Source organism: Ceratosolen solmsi, unplaced genomic scaffold (assembly GCF_000503995.2).
Source record: "Ceratosolen solmsi marchali unplaced genomic scaffold, CerSol_1.0 scaffold7, whole genome shotgun sequence".
Taxonomy (NCBI): domain Eukaryota; kingdom Metazoa; phylum Arthropoda; class Insecta; order Hymenoptera; family Agaonidae; genus Ceratosolen; species Ceratosolen solmsi.
The window spans coordinates 7,710,781-7,729,088 of NW_011948413.1; positions in this window are offsets into that span (position 1 = coordinate 7,710,781).

The window sequence follows — 18,308 nt, forward strand, 5'->3', positions numbered from 1 at the left end:
GAGAGAGAGAGAGAGAGACAGAGAGAGAGAGAGAGTGAGAGAGAGAGAGAGAGAGAGAGAGAGAGCTACTCTCGAGGCCTTAAAATCTCGCTGATGCGAGAAAATGAGCTAAATTTAGATGTCTCCTCAGGAAGCGTTGAACCCGCTTGACGTCTGGTTTGCAGTCCCTGCCCGCCTTCGCTGCTCTGCGCCGCCCCTCCCCCAGGCACCTCCTCAACCGCCCGTGCCCCTTACCCGCCCTCACCACGATACCCCATTACCATTAGGTCACAAATTTTTTCCTTGTGCTCTTAAGATAACAGTCTTGATGCATTCGTTGTCTCTGGTAATTCTGAGATACCTATACGCATGCAAGGCCCTACTCGGAGTTTTATAGTTTTGTTCAAAACAGCTCTCAACGAGGCCACGAAGGAGTTACAGAGCACAGAGATTTTACGTTCTTTTTCTATTTCTTTGGCCGTCGACGAAATCTTTACGAGTCCCGAGAAAGACTCGAGTTACCACGGCTGCAATGAAAGAGGCCCTTGTTACGTTCTTCGTCTGCCACGCTCCTGCTCTATTCCCCTCTCGCTCACACTACCAACGAACGACGCACAACGACGGTTAAACGCCCCCGTCACCCTTCTTTCGCAAACGTGTAACTTTCACAGTTATGCCCGACTGCTTTTCCACATTCTGGGCTTTCAGAACGAAAACAAAAGTCATATTGAGACGCTTTAGGAGGACGGAGTTTAGAGGTTGTGGCTACGCTACTAATGACCGGTTATTCACGAGAGCCTGTAAATCTTCGAAATTTATCTTATCCTACTTATTTTTCAAGGAGTTCCCTTCTTGCGGATCATTTGCATCTATCGGTCTTCCCTTGCCATTCGCGCATTCGGACGTTTCTTCAAGAAAATGCATTCATACTTCGGAATGCATACTTCAGAATGAAATAACGACAGCATTGAATATTTCGAGGAACGGGAGATATTTTTTCCAAGTGCTTAACGAATATCTTTCACTCGTTGTCGGTTTTAAAAATTTGCCTCAATCTCAATCTCGTCTTATTCATTATTCAAATCCCGTTTATACAGTCCTTGATTATAATAACAATATTTTCAATATTTTAACTACAGCGGTATTTCGAGTAAATGAATCTTAATAGATTCCAAAAAAATATTGAAAATCTTCTGCAGACCCTCTTTCGATATCAATAAGTTGTTAAATCATTAAAAATCAGTTTTAATGAATAGAAAATGAAGAATATTATATTGCATATTTGTTTTACATTATTATATTAGAAAATAATGTATGGAATATAATTTTACATGCTCATTATTATTATTGTTATCCCATCATCGATTGTGCTAATTATTTCAATGCGATTCATCATATGCCATATTGATTCTTAGTACCATAACAATATTTTAAACAGATATGCATAATTCTAATTTTTTTTTTTTTTTTTTTTTTTTTTTTTTATTTTAGTTAATTTTACCGACCGATTGTAAAAGCAAATTTAAGATGAAATAATTGCGTAATTTCTCACAAAGATATATTATATATATATATACTTTCTACTTTCTTTATTTATGTATTTATGTATTTATACATACACTTAAATACGATTAATCTCTGATGTTTTCACAACTCGACACGCTGAGTTGATAATATACATTATGAATTGTATACCTGAAATGCCTTAAAAACTCAATTAGGTAAGCATTAATTAGTTACATTGAGTGCGAGTGAAAAAGAAAGCTTTTCTCGTCGCTTCACGATATAATGATGTCTCAACACCTTGTCAGCTTATCTTCATTAAACAAGTGGTTGTTGAAATTCTTTTCAGTTTCACAGAAGTCGACTGATTTTACCACAAGAAAATAAACAAAAATAACATCTTAATCATTTTGAAAACTTACTAATAATGATTTTTATAGTATACTATAATCGTAATGACTGTGGTGGCTCTTGTTATATTATAAGATTATGTTTTCTTACTTTTTTTATTCTTAATGTGAATATATTTTTTACCTTATTTAAACAAACATAATATTACTAAGGTGAATTATGAAATCATTGCATAATTATTCATTATTACCCATTTGTTCACATGGTTATAATGTTGTTATATACGTAACATGTAGTTTACTATCTTCTTATCTACAATCTATCGATGCTAAAACTCCGTCTTGGCCTGAATATGGAATTCAAACGAAATAATATGCAACAATCCAAGTTCGTTTGAAATTAAGAGAAGCATTGTATTAGTGAAATGTATCATATTTGAAAATAAACATATTTTAATATTAAATATTATATTTATTACATATATATAAATAAAATATTTGGAAAGTTTTTGTCTACTTTTATAACTGAATTTTAAACCAAATGAAACTTCACCATAATTATAAATTATAATAGCTTTGAAAAAACAATTAATCTATTTTTATTTTTTTTTTTTTTTTTTTTTTTTTTTTTTTTTTTTTTTTTTTTTTTTTCATTAAATAGTGTAATACAGAGTAAAGATGCAAAGTATATTCTTAGTCCATAAATGTCTAACATCTATTATACAATGAAAAGGAATTATCAATCAATTAAAGAATCGATTAAAAGTCTAACAAAAAAAAAAAAATGGCCGAGAAACCAATGCTTTTATTTTTTTTATTGCTCTAAACACTGTGAAAACCAAATATAAAGGGAACGATAAATGAAATCTTATCCAACGATATCCATCATATAATTACAATTAAACACAATTTGAAGTACAGAGATCTCATTTATATCTATACTTATTATTATTAAAAATAAAGCATTAATCGTATAGTCGAGGCAATAAAATTATAATTGAATTTAAGATACATTGAAAGTAAATAAAAGCTCATATACGATTGTTTTGTGAAAACATATGAATGATTTGTCGACATAATTAAATAATAAAACAAGAATTTTAGAGCAAAATCATACTTTCGTCTCGTATAGAAATATAATATTGACTAAATAACATTGCAATACATTAAAATTAATTGTTGCACAAGAAATTATTTAAAGAACCGTAACAAAAGAACACAACGATGGGAGATAAAATACAGCTGCGCTAGATCTAATGTGAAAATGATGAAAGAAAATAAAATAAAAGAAACAGGACATAGAAAACGGATGGTTACATAACAGATATAGAGGACAATTGCAAAAATTGAGATAGAAAGGAGACGTATATAAACGTAGAAAAGTGTAAACGATTTCGAGCAACGAATTATCCCTACGGGAACAAGAAAAACGCGTTCTCACACTAGCATACATACATATATGTGCTTGGATATTCAAGTGTGTAGTGCGATCAACGCGAAATCTATATCACGGTAGCTTTAAAAAGCTTGCAGCGCAAAAGCTCTCGCGTTGGATAAAGTTCTTAGATATCGCGTCGGTGTGTAACGGGACACTTTATCCCCGTCTTGTGCTACCGTTTCTTTTGTCTCAGGAACTCGGAGACTTTATTCTATGCGGAAACGACGAAATCGTGGCATATCTATCCGTACGTGTGAAACCAACACATAGGGACACGCGTACCCTTTCCTAGAAATTGCAATGGTTACTTTCACTAGGCGTCATCCGTTTTGACTTGCAATTCTTAAACCTCATTTCTTTTTATGTCAACCTTATTGTTATATACTGAAGCTCAGTCGATTTGTCGACTCATATATATATATATATATATATATATATATATATATATATAAAAATAAATTTTTTTACAGAAGCATTATGAAAGCGTTCATCACGGAAACAAAGCACACATTATCTTGAATACGATATCGAGAGACAAATAAATTAAGTTTGTATGTTTCCCGAGTATTTTTACATTCTCTCTCCACTACCGGAGTAAATAAAATGAAATATCCATGCATTTTGCTCTGTCCAATTGATCCGACAAAATAAATTAAATGTATAATATAAATTTTGACGTTCAGTTATTATGTAATTACTATTCCATAATCATTAATGCATCAATTATGAGCATTTCCGTAAGAAAAAAAATTTATAACTACGCACTTATCTGTAAGACTAATTGATTTTAAAATGAAATGACAGAATAAAAAGACAAAAAAATTAATTGATCAACTATATGTATTAAAAAAGAAATCTTCCACTATTCTTTTACATTTTTTATTCGTTATGTTTTTTCATTATAATCAACAAATTATAAATATGAATGCCTTTACAATTATTGTACTTAAACAATGAAAAGCTATCGTTTATATAATTAAATTTTTACTTATTAAAGGCAACTATTTTATTCAATATACTTTAATACTAAAGTATTCAAATTGATTGCTAATAATAATTTGAAATTATGATATTGTAGAAAATATTATATATTGTCATTAACTACTTCAAATGTTGCTATATAATTTTGATATTATAATTATAATTTGAGACGTTGTCATGAGTGTCGCGTGCTTGTACTTAAAAATATAAATAAAAATTAATCTGCTTGTCACCGAAATTTTTGATATTTTCTTCAATATATTTTATGTCAAACAATAGTTTCAAAATATTTACCGTTTTAAACGAAACTTCTAAAATAGATAAAATAAAAACAAAAATAATCTAAAATAGATGTTATTTTATTAGATTAATTTTACGTGAGAAATATTTTGGCCAACTAATGCTTGACAATTATTCAATTCATTTGTCCCTGCAGTATCTTCAATATTTTATGTGAACGTTATTGTGAAACGTTTTTATACGTTTTTATAATTTCATCTTCATTGATTAATTTTTAATATAAGAAAAATTACGATAACAAGAATAAAGTCAGTGATTATGGCAATAATAACAATAATAATAACAATAATCATTCATAATCATAATCGTGATATAAATTATCCTTTTTACAAAAAAAATAAAAATAAAAATTTGAAAACTATATAAAAGCAATATTCAAGCCGATTTATTTATAAAAAAAAAATTTTAAATCAACGTAGGAATATACGGAAACATCTGTATATAAGCATTTCATTGTCTGACGAATTCGCAAGAAATAAAACTTTGGACATAAAATATTGTAATAAATAATAACTACGCCAATAATCGATAGACTTCCATAGTAAAATAAGAGCTTGTAGTTGTAATAGTATTTTTAATAGAATATCTTTATTACAAATATACGATTAATAATGCCAAATACTTTAGACATGCGGGCAATACATTAAAGTTGCGTATTTTAGATTGTGATCACTTTCATTTCATTAATAAAAGAAACTTCGAAAAGAATAGCTAATCCAAAATAGCATTTAATATTGCCCTAACACGTGAGTCGATAGATCAAAAAAAAAAAAAAAAAAAAAAAAAAAAAAAAAAAAAAAAAAATAAAAAAATAAATAAATAAAAGAAAAAAGAAGTTAAATATCATTATAATCAAAATATTATAATTATAACGCAAAATCAAATTGTCATCCAAATACGACATATTATTTATACGAAACTGTCTAAAGCTTACATAAGGAATATAAGTAAATACGTGAAGGGTTGAACAAAAATTATGTAATATGTATTTCTCATAAATAAAGAGTTTTTGAAATCTTTAGCACTTCTTTATCAATGGATCAATGGAGGAAGAAGAGGAATAAGAATAAGAAAGGAGTGGGTAAAAAGGAGGCGCAAGGGAAGCAGTAGAAAAAGTTCTTTTTGGGCGCATGAGCCATCCGGTGAATGCGTCGATGCATCTGGCATATAAATAGATCTTCACCCGTCTTTTGAGGAGATACACAATGTGTAAAAAGCCGTCGGATGAAGAGAAGAATATAGGTGCTTGGAAAGTTGCAGATACAGGAACGTGTACGCAGACGTTCAAAGGCCAAAGGCGATCGCACGCGCACACGTATACACAACAGGCTCACGAGAATGCCCGTGCTGCAGGAGACCTAACACGATGCAAGGAGGGAAATGTGCGAGGTAGCCGTTGGATAGCGCGCAAGATTACCGCGATTGTGATTCAAGGGGTCGTCTTTCCAACCTGACGAATTTCAGAATTTGATTTATCACACCAATGTCTCCGAGAATTATATCCCGGATCCGTCCTCCTCCGAGCCGCGCTTCCTCTTTAAACTTCTCCGCGCCTCCGAGTATATAACTTCGCCTCTAATGAAGATGCATACCGACGCGAAAACGCAAAATTATTATTATCATTCGGATGCACCTCCGTTTCGCTTCCGACTTCCCGAACTTCTTCACGCTCCCCATCATATCAATCAAAAATGTTTATAGTGGTACATAGCGATACCGCAGGATTCGAGCTACGCGTAAAGGAGTACTATTGCGGCTCCCGCAAATCAACGAGTCCTTTGATAATTATACTGTAAATTTTCTAGTAAATTGTTAATGGCAAATGAAAATTCGGAGCGAATGCGTGATAAAATGAATTTTATAAAAAGAAAATTTTCACCTTTTCAAAGATTACTTTTCCAGTTTAATATTAAAATTGACGATGAGATTAGGACGGTTTTATAGTTGATGCCAATTGCGCTCTATCACAAGAAATCACAATATAACACGATAATCATTTGATATTTTATTTAATGAAACGAGGCTTAATCATTGAAATAGGGTACGTTATATTACTACGCAATGATAAAAGAGTCATTGATATTATGTTCTAATGTATATATAAATTATAATGATATGTTCTTGCTATTGAGAACTGGTGATAAAAATTAAATTTATAATGTCGTAATTAACGTATCTTGTTAAAATTTCTTAAAAATTATAAAAATATTTTTATTCAGCAGTATACTTTATTTTCAGCTAGAGGCAAACAAAAGTATAAATTTATAAATCTACCTCGACCATATTGTCTTTATAAAAAAAAAAAAAAAAAAAAAAAAAAAAAAAAAAAAAAAAAAAAAAAAAAAAAATAAAAATGTAAATTACTATGCTCTACGCATAATAAAATAAATTTGAAAATTTCAATTTATATATCCAGGAGATTATGTTCAAAACTAGAACTATCTTAGCCCACAATTTGGTCATACGATAACTATACGAAAGGATTACGGGAACAGAAACGAACAATCGAGGATTGGAAAAGATACAGGGCGTCAGGCACAGAGGAGATAAAGTGGTTGATAGGACACGATAAAAAATTCAATTGAAATTCTGTCGAAGGATAGCTGGAATCGAGTTGTCTTCTCCAAATTGATTTTTTACAACTTTACTGTAACGAGGAGATTAGAAGAATTACCGAGACGTTCATACGTTTCGTATTTACGAATATCAATCTACTCGATAACAAAAGGATCGGAACAAAAAGGAAGCGTTTATTAAATACAAAAGCTCAACAACAGCTTTGATCGTAAATTTTTATAATTACGAAAACAAGATTTGTAAGAATAACGAAGAATTTCATAAGAACTGCAGACAATTGTACTCATAGCTAAATGGAGCATGTAATGATTCAAAATGTTATTTATCCTTGTAATGATAAGGATAACTACTAGGAGATCAAAGAGATGCTGAGGAATAACGTAGTAAATGATCTATACGTTTCGTCGCTTCATTCCACCTCCACGTACAGCTTTGATTTGCATTTATCCAGATTCATTGACCCGAGAATTGAAGAGAAATGACCGTCTACTCTTCTCATGCAAGCGTTTACTCACTTTTACTTTCAGGCTGCTTTAACATGTATTGCCATACTATTACATTCAACCAGACTCATTAGGATTTCCAGTTTTCTTCTTATATTTATGCGTAATATGTGACTAAACAATGGAGCATCTTAGTTCTCTCTATCAGTTTTCTAACCATTGTGTATAAGAAGCTTATAACAATTAAATTTTTCACGAGATAATTGAATTAGGAGCAGCACGAACTTACCTCGTGTACATGCGCTTAGAAAAATGAGCAAATCATTTACATAAATACGTCGATGGAATGTTATTTCGTAACTACCGTTTCTTACAAGCCGATTCATGATCGTCTCAACGATAATTATTACAATATTAATTTTAAGTCTTAAATATTTGGTTATTCGTTATAGGAAAGCCTTCAAAAATCTATTAAAAATATAGAGTAACATAGCTTCGTACAAATTCATTAAAACATTAGATTGAACTTAACATTAGATTGAAAAAAAAAAAACAAACCGTTTCGGCGATATGAAATACTTATTTTCATAAAAAGTAAATTCAATGGGACGAGCTCGAAATTTTATTCATTACCGTAAAGAAGAGAAAAGACATTTATGTTCGGCATATACGTGGATTCGACAAGAATGTATTATTAAGGCGACTAACAGTAGTCTACAAGCTAGATAATTTGTAACTTTCACCGTAATATGAATATGACCGGGATATTAAAATATCAACGAAAATCTCCTTTTCTCTATCTCTCACTCCTTTATCGATACTCAATCTTGTAATAGAATAAACCCCATCGTAAGACCATAATTTTCCTACTCCGAGATAATATATAAACGCAGACTACATAACGTATCGATTGAACTCTAATTTATCCGATAAAGCTAAATGAATTTAAAAGTAAAAACTGACATTATTATTATGCAACAACCTGACTGTCTTCTTACGAAGTGCTATTAAAGCGATTCTAAACAACAATGATAATTGAAATTTAATTATGAATTGCTAAGCAAAGATTGAATGAAAAAATTGATGGAATCCAATATGTATTTCACAAAAGGTGCTTTGTTCAGTGTCGACATTATCTCACGAGAGATGAAATATTTATCGAGTGTACGAAATGACAATCTCACATGGTTATGTCGTCACATTGAAAGGTGAGCCACACACGCGCACACACGCACACAAATGCTCACGAGGCTTATAGAGTTCAAAGTAATTTGCGTTAATTATGAGTTTAATGACTCGCCGAAAGCACGTTACTCACTCACATGCATTAGATTACGCCAATTGCGTGTTTTGTTTTCGTTGAGAATTGACCACTGGAAATGCGGAAAACGTTAAATTGGAATTTCATCGTCTTTTGAAATACGTTCCTTTTGAATACTAAGCGCTATGAAATGTTCACTTAATATCGAAAGTACATGGTGCTTTAGTGTTACGTCATCAAACTTAATAGGTTTAAAAATACACTTCCTTTCATGGCAAATTAACATATTTCAAGCCACGATTTATATTATTTAAAATAATTTACTGTTAACAATGATAGAATTGATCATTGAATATTTCGAAAGAAGAAATTTTAAACTTATAAATTTGCATATCTATATATATATATATATATATATATATATATATATATATATATATATATATATATTAAGTCTGGATAAAACTCTATCATATATATATATATATATATATTAAGCCTGGTTAAAACGCTATCAATATTTATTATTTCTTAATATTTATGTCACTAAGAAAAATACAATAAAATCTTCTCTTTTCTTTTCTTTATTGTATAAATAAAAAAGTTTTTGTCTCACGAAAATAATTATATTAGCTACTAAATTACTTCAATTTATGTATATTTTTTTACATATTATAAATTATTATTATATAGATATTATTATTATATATTAACAAATTGATAAATTCACCTTATAATCAATAAAATTTTGGTGCCAAAAAAAAAAGTTGTTTTTTTTTTTTTTTTACTGTAAAGTAATGAAACTCGTCCTTCAATCATCGAGAAAGAATGCTGTAATATTAGTTTCATGGCCATGGAGCATGCGCAAAGAATTAATGAAAAATTTAATTTATTTATTTATTTGCAATGTAAAACTTAAAGCTTTCGACACTTGGCAAGCAAACTAGAATTATTGTGTTGTAAAAATTCCACATCGTCGATAGCCATACCTCGGAAAATTCTTAATGCATACCGCAATTCAGTCATCCAGTAGAGACTGATGTATCTCCATTATAATGCCGATATTTTCCGGGTTAGCAGTATATAAAACTGAAAGGGTCAGGATATGAAAAGCCTCGGCGTTCCAATGCGTTAAATGGACTCTATGAATACACATATCTGAAAAGAGAAGGGGGAACAAAGATGGTGGAACAGAAGGATGATGCTGAAAAGATCGAAAGAGGAAAAATCTCGTTTCTTGACTTACCTGTCGAACCTTTTTGCATGTTACTGTCCTTCTTTTCCTTTATATATTTCTAATAAAATTTTCAATAGACCTCTTCCTTTTTCCTTACATCTGCGCAGTTTAATTTTTCATCCTGTTCACCACTGCTTCAGACATATTTAATTTCTATATTACATATTTAAACAGAATATCTCTTTTGAAATACATAATATATATATATATATATATATATATATATATATTTGTTCTATAACACTTCAATTGATAAGTATTTGTACGAATCGTATATTATCGAGTCATAAGTGCCTAACTGTTTATCACAGCGAATCACGAAAACGTTTGCTTAAAAAAAAAAAAAAAAAAAACAACAACAACAACAGCAAGACGATTGAGATTCCAAATGTAAATTTTTTATTTAACGGCTGCTTCCTCTTTATCTTCGAATGAAACGTGAGCGTAAATCAATATGTATTTGTTGCAAGTAACAAAAGATTATCTTCGACACACTTAAATCCCGTAAAAATATAATATACTTTTAAATGCAAATAAACTAACTACCTTATACTTACTTTAGGAGTTATCATAATTTAAGTCATGGCACACCAAGATAGTAGTAATACATTTATATCATTTAATAGATTTCAGAAATTCGTAATGTAAATGTACTCATTAATGCACTGCCTTTATATATATATATATATATATATATATATATATATATTTCGCGAAAATAAATTAACAAGTAAAAGCAAAGTTTTGCCATGGAGGTGAAACTAAGTATTTCACCAAGGGTACACCGGGTTACAAAGGGTTATTCACATCACGATTAAGACTCCTATATCCAGCAAGTAACTCCACCGCATTTCTCCACATAAGACGTAAAAAACCAAATCACACCTCGAGCGGCAGGATTTTCAGCAACAATTGAAAATAGCAACATTTGAGGATCGGAGAAACCCATTAGAGGTCCAAAATCTATCCGGATGCGATTCGCATAAAAGCATCGAGAAACATAGGGAAAAAATTTGAAAATTAAAGCCTGTAGTGTAGGATCGGGTATTCGAGCCTTCTTCCTTCTCTCCTTCCAGCCTTCACGCCAGCCCTTTGTTTATACTCCGTTGACATTTTTTTTCTCTGGTCCCGCCAGAAAACACGATCCCTCTCGTCCTACCTCCCTCGGGACCACTCCTCACCCACCTCCGCCCGTCCACAACCGAGGCAACTGGCGGCCGCATCTCTCACTCTCGGCCGCTCGCGCGTTCCTGCTTCGACAGCCCTCGGCTCCTCTCGGGCCATCCTGCGGTCACTTGCGCGCGCTTTCTCGACGAGGCCAGACAATGGCGGCGTCAGGGGCCAGCCAGTTCTTGACACGCAGCCGTAGCCTGTTTCACCGCTCACGCCCCCCCCCCTAACCCGGCCCCCGGTCCCCACCGCGCACTCTCGTACCATCGGGCCCCTGGAAAGTAAATGGACCCCTCGGTCGAGCCGCGACGTTGCCACGTGTAAGTACTCGATGTAAGGCCCAGGTATAAGAGCCTCTCGTCGCGATCTGTGCCTCTGCCCCCATCATACCGCCAACCGTCGCACAATGCCTTTGAGATCCTGGCCAGACGCGCATGTGTGGACGTCGTGTGCGCCCATAAGTTCGACGTGTGCCTACACACGTGGAAGAAAGATATTTAAATGTTGGAGGGTGATGTGCGCTGTTTAGAAATACCGTGTGGACATCTTTTGCCAACCTTTTGCCGCACCACGACGTCAGTTCTTTTATGCTTGATATTTCGGAACTGCTCAAGGGAACAACGCTTCGCCGAGGGTTCCGTTTCTCCCCGCGCATTGTTGATCGAAATATGTCAAAGCTGTATTATTATACCTGGAGGATGTGTCGGCCTCCTTGTTTCATTATGTCGATGTAATGATGTTTTAATCAATTAATGGTCGATCGAGTGGATATTTTGGTTACAATGTGCCCAACTTTCTTGGCTTTTCCGACTACTTGAGCGTTTAACGACATACTTAAAAGACCACTTGAACTTGTTGGCAACTCTTGTTTGACTACTATTATTATTATCGGCACTAGCGTTACTATCGCTACTGCCGTTACTATTATTCGTAACTAGTACTATTACCGTTGCAATTGTTATAGTTGCCGTTGTCCGAATGATTGATTACTCTCATTAATATCGTCATCGTCTTACTCATCATTATCATCGTCCTTATTCTTGTCATTATTAAAGCTCAATTCGTATTTAATCAGTGCATCAGACGTTACAGTTTATCAAACCTCCATCTCAATATTTATAATTAAATTTATGAATAAATGAAACGGTTTCGTTTTATTATCATCTTATCCAGTGTCATCGAATCCAAGCGAAATAGCACGGATGATATATTAAAAAGGCCAAGTCTGCAAGCAATTAATGAATATGTGACTCAAATAAATTCTTATATGAATGAAATGATTGAAATATCGATTAATCGAATGCTGTTTTATATTCATGCCAATTCTTTATTACATTTATTGATTTAGTTAGAAAAAAATTAGTCATACGTATGTTCCGTAGCATGCGGATTTATTAATCAAACCGTAGTAAAAATTTATCTAAATTATGCTCGTAAAGATGCATTTGACGTAAATAAATATTTGTATACTCAAAATGCTTTTTTCATACATAATTATATTGTATGCTCTGTTTCTTTTGTTCTTTCCTCTTCTTCATTAATACATTACAATTTATATAACACTTGATGAATTCTAATTCAAGCTAGAAGTGTCCAAGACACTTGCTAATTAAATAAAAAGTTAATAAAGATTTCGTTTTTGCAAAACATGTGTCTGTCGCATAATAGCACTGAAGTTGTAAACAAAGGAATAAATTATTCTTGAAAAGAAAACAAACCAAAAACAAGAAAAAACACGAGAAAAATAATGACAAAGATTGCGATGCTTCGGAGATGAAACGAAAAAGGAAAGTAAGCTATTTCGAGATGCAAAGTTCGAGAACTCCTTAAAATGCAAATTTTCAAAGTCAACTCAGACGCGGAAAGTCAATCAGGCTCTTCTAAACGACTTTTTACAAGCCCGTTAAAAATCGCTCGAGAGAAAAGTCATGAAAGAAGAAGGACATGACACGCGGTTTGGGAAGGAATAAGGGAGATTAAAAAAGTCCATTGAACATTATGAATTCTTCTAATTCGTCCAATTAAAAGGCAGTTAGTTACGTATACAATTACATAAATGAATATGGGAATGCGTTTGTGGCTATAAATAACCAACGGATCCGATGTATCACCGGCAATAAATAAATCGCAATGAGTGTATGGATAAATATTCATCGCATTTGCCTATAACAGTCAAGGAATAGAATAAGAAAATTAAATTTTGAATAACAACGTTGATGTCTATGCGCACGCTCCGGTTGATACAGACCGATGTTTTCAATTTCAATAATTTAGCAAAACGGAGGATAAATTAAATCGATGTTTTGAAATGTACTGTTGCTGCACTTTTAAATGACACATTGACATTTATGAATAAAGCATAGAAACGACGAGTGTCGATAGCATAAAAGCCATGGGATATTTATTATAATAATTTCAAAAATGCTCTACGTACGTCATAATCTTATCCACTAAATACATTGGAATATCAATATCAAATGAGGAAGAAAGACGAAGAATCTTAGAGATGAAGCCTAAGCCACATAATGCAATTCAATGCAACAAACATTATTGTCGCTAATTGTTGTATTATTTTTGTCAATATTCCCTGCCATTGTGACCATCTCGTTACTTTTTCATGCAAAATGTCGAAAATGCAGTAAATTTTCACTCAAATTTACCAATGATGTCTCATTCTCCTGATCAATAATCAAGGACATTATTATTAGGATGAGGTTTATGACGCTCGGCGCGGCATAAAGTGCGAGGCAAAGATGCCACGCTCTTACGTAAATTAAGCGCTTACCTTACTCGACGTGAAAAAATACAAAGCTATTGAAAAATTTATAAAAGAGCCATCGCTACAACGATCATCAAACTTTTATAAATAAAGCGTATGAGCATTCGATCATGCTGGCTGCAATACAAGAGCCGCATAACTGACCTTCCCGGAAGTCAAAATGACAAAAAGAGCGGGGAATAGGCGAGCGAACGTAAAGCGCATAGGACATTGCGTAGCGAGCCACTCGCATCCAAAAGACGAGTCGATTCTTTCGTAAATATTTTCATTGCCCCGTTAATGCGGCTTTAAGTGAAACGCACACGGCGGCCCAGCCATCGACGTCCGACAAAACCCTCCACCCCTCGGCCCCTTCCACTTCCATCGCCACGGCCTCTTTACAATTTCGCTTTTTAACGTCACTTAGGCCCTTATACCCGGTCCCTGCGTCGCCTCTACAACGACGTTGCCGCACTTCGTGCGATCCCTCCCTCCCTCCCTCCCTCCCTCCCTCGCGAGCCACTCCTTCACCGTTGGCCCACGTTCCACGTCCCAAAGCATCGAGCAAAAGAGGCTGAAGACGACGACGGGGGCATAGACGTATGCACGCGAGCGTGTGTCGGCAAGGACCAGCTGCCGGCCCTCGGGGGCTTTGAATCTTTGATGGCTCGCGTGACTCGGCAGCCCGATCCAGCCTCCCGTCTCCAAGACGTCGCAAGATGAAATTGAAATGGCGGTCCTCCTGCCGTTGCATGCCACTTGGTTCGTCGCAGCTCCTCGGCCGGCGGCTCACGGGGGCCTGAAACTTCGTGGACCCGTGGAATTCGCCCGATTGTTGTTCTCCGTTTTCTTTCCGTTTTTTTCCCCTCTTATCCCCTTTATTTCTTTCTTTTCTTTATTTTTTTTCTTTATTTTCTTTTTTGAATTTTGCTTTGCTTTTTAATGTTTACGTCGACTGGCAACACGTGTCGTTGTTCAGGAGGAGGAGGAGGGGAAGGAGGAGGAGGAGGAGGAGCTGTAGGTGAAATAGGGGAAGGGTAGGGAGATCTGCGTATTACGAGTTTGAGCCGTGAGCGATGCACTTTCTTCGGTTTGAGTAAGAAAGCGTCCGGCACGTTTTGCCGAAATCGGCCTGGATTATTTAGAGACGGGAAGGCTATGGCGACGGCAAGTTCGCGCACAGGAATTGCTACGAAACTCGAGACGGACGTGCGAGACACGACGTTTGTTAGATTGAGTTTAGCGCCTCGCCATTACCATATTCTGCTAGCCGGAGAGTAAGAATTGAGCGATTGTTATTCCGTTGTTATTGCAGTTGTGCATCATTGATGTAGGCGACACGAGCGCATTGTGCATTCAACGTTCAAACGATACTTTATTTACAATGCGGGTCAAGTCTGTGATCTCGGTAAATTGAATTATTGATTTTGCTGTAGCTCTCACCTCGCTCGACCTAGCCACTATTTAATATTTCGCGCGCATTAAGAATCCGATCAGTCGACGATTAGTTAGTTACTACGAGCATTAGGATTGATGCCCCGAGCTTTGCTTGCTGGGAAGCGGACATTGGCTTTTTACAAGGAATCGCAGGATAATAACTTTTTTCTTTCTTTGTTTTTTTTTTTTGTTTGTTTTTTTTTTTTTTTTTTTTATTTTTTATTTTTTTTATTTTTGCGTGTTACGAATGAGAGATATTTCCATATAACCCGTGAGTCGGGAGTTAAATAGGCAAAATCAACTGGTCGAGCGAATCGAGGCGACATAAAACTCGCTGGGCAAAAAATGATCGACAATATCCGAATCGATCGGAATGGCAAATAGACGAATCGAAATTACCGTGCTTTTCAAAGACAAATGGAAAATGGAAAAAATAGCCAGATGCCCTGACCCAGTACATTGGACGAGAACTAATACATCGTAATTACTAACGAAACATAATTACACTTCAAGTTATGTACGAATTTTTCCTAGTTTCAATCGCTGCCCTCGACCCCCTCCCCTTTCTCCCTGCCCCACGCCACCTGATGCGCTTACATTGTCTCTCCACATATATTTCGTAGCCAAGCAACGTCGTTTGTTAATCGTCGTTCCGCGAAACGTAATAAACAAACGAATGAGCTCGTATTACGTGTACTGCACGTTACGTGTAATTGTGATGTGATAACGGATAATTTTTGAAGGTCGAGCTTCTTTTTAACGAAGATGAAATCGGGATATTTCTAATTGACCTTGATATACCGTTTGCTCCCACTTCGCGATCACATTGCCAAAGCTTTTTTTCTCTTTCCTTTTAATAAAAGATTCTGCCAATTGTTTCAATAATATCGTTACAATCTACGGCAATGAGCGATAGACATTGAATATAAAAGATATTTAATGTGCTTTGAAAATCGCTAATCTTGTTTGCTCGGGGAATAGGTAATTTTAACAGTCTAAAAGGGATTTTAAAAAAATTCGCCGAGTGTACGTAGTGTACATTCGTTCTTATTAGAATGCAATCACCGACCAATGCAGTTTATTAAATTGTTTGCCACATTGCCGCTCGTTTTCGTTGAAATTCCCATTGCCTCGGACCATACCGGTAAATTAACATTTATGTAACACTATTATCTTGTATTGACAAATACGCGAGTACAGAGGCGCCTTCGTTATTAAGCCTAAATATAAAGAGAATTCAATTATGATTGGCTACTCTGGCCGCTTTGTAATTGAATGAAAATTATTAGAAATTCAACGATGTAAACAAAGTGCAAATAAATTGCAAGTTGCGGCTAGTCGCGAGTATCGATCAAAGATAAAACTTCCGTCGCATCCTAAATAATCCGTATGGCAGTTTTGCGCGTGTCAATAGTGGCGCGTAACTAGTTGGCGGGTAACAAGAAGAAGAAAGAAAAAACGTTAAATGACCCGAGAATCGAAAGAAAAAGGAGAAAAAAAAAATGGTTCCCCGTCTGGAAAAAGGGCGTGCCGGAGAAAAGTTGCATATGCCGAGTGTGCGGGCAAGGACGAGGTTAGACAAAGTACTTTTTTCACAGAGTAGAAGATCGTCGCCGCGACTCGGAGCCGAAGGACTCCCATGCTTTATCTAACGGAAGTGACGAATGGCAACCAAGTGACGGCTGGGAGCTCTCGTATTTGCCAGCGCCCGCGTCTCAACTTCGTCCCGGGGACTTACTCTCGTCGACCTGTGTACACGCGCGGCGTCTCTGCGCTACGCCAAGAATAAGGAAGAAACGGTCGTGGTGGCGAGGGGACGAGTAGTGGGCGTAAGGGCGGTAAGGGCGGGCGGCGGGAGGGGCGGAAATGGAAGAGGCTCCGAGGCACTAGAGTATGACGGCAGTCCTTTGTCCTTTCGATCCTGCGCCCGAACTTCTTTGACGTCTTCATTTTGTCGCGAAGTCAAGTCGCAAAAAAGAGCGAAAGTGTCGAGGGAAGCGGGAGTGGGAAAGAGAGAGAGAGAGAGAGAGAGAGAGAGAGAGAGAGAGAGAGAGAGAGAGAGAGAGAAGTAACCCGGACAGGATGATCGTCGTTCTTTCTACTTTTTGTCTCAATCTTATCCCAAGCTCTTAAAATCCTAAAATTAATAATAACTTGTTTCTTGGCTGTGCAAAATTATCTTTACCCAGAATGCAATCAATGGCGACAGTGACAGGCCTCGTCATTTTTTCCTTCGTACTTTCGTCCCATGGCCCATTTGTTTTTGGCTTCTAAAAACTAATAAGACAATCTAAAAAATAATAAGACTTTGTTGTTTTTTTTTTCAACTGATATTTCTGCTTTCCAAATGACGAGATATTATTACAATAACAATGCCGACTGTACATTATTCGAATAGCCAATTAACCCAAACCTTTTACGCGTTATTGTAAATGAATATCTATATACAAATTCAATACTTTTACATTTCTATTTCATAAAACATAAGAGAAATATACTTTTAATTGCCCACTTAATTGGGATTTTATATATTTGCAATGCCCACGTAACGTGTATTAAAAGAAACAATTTTTCCTTTAAATTATTTATATACGAATTCACGAAGGTCACATAGTATAACAGTAATAGCGTAAAGCAAGTAGCGGATAAAGCACTGCTTGAAACTAATTAAAATACTATTTGTTTCAACCATACTTTGGTGAAAAGGTCGTTTTTACAAGGGCGCAAACGGCAAAAAGTATCGCTTATTATTAATGAATAATGATAATCAGATTGTAGCTTGCTAAAGGAATTAATCAGCACAGTGCATTGCTATTAAATGCGTAAAAGAAAGAAAGGAACTTTTTGATTTTTAATATTGCATTGCTCGTTAGC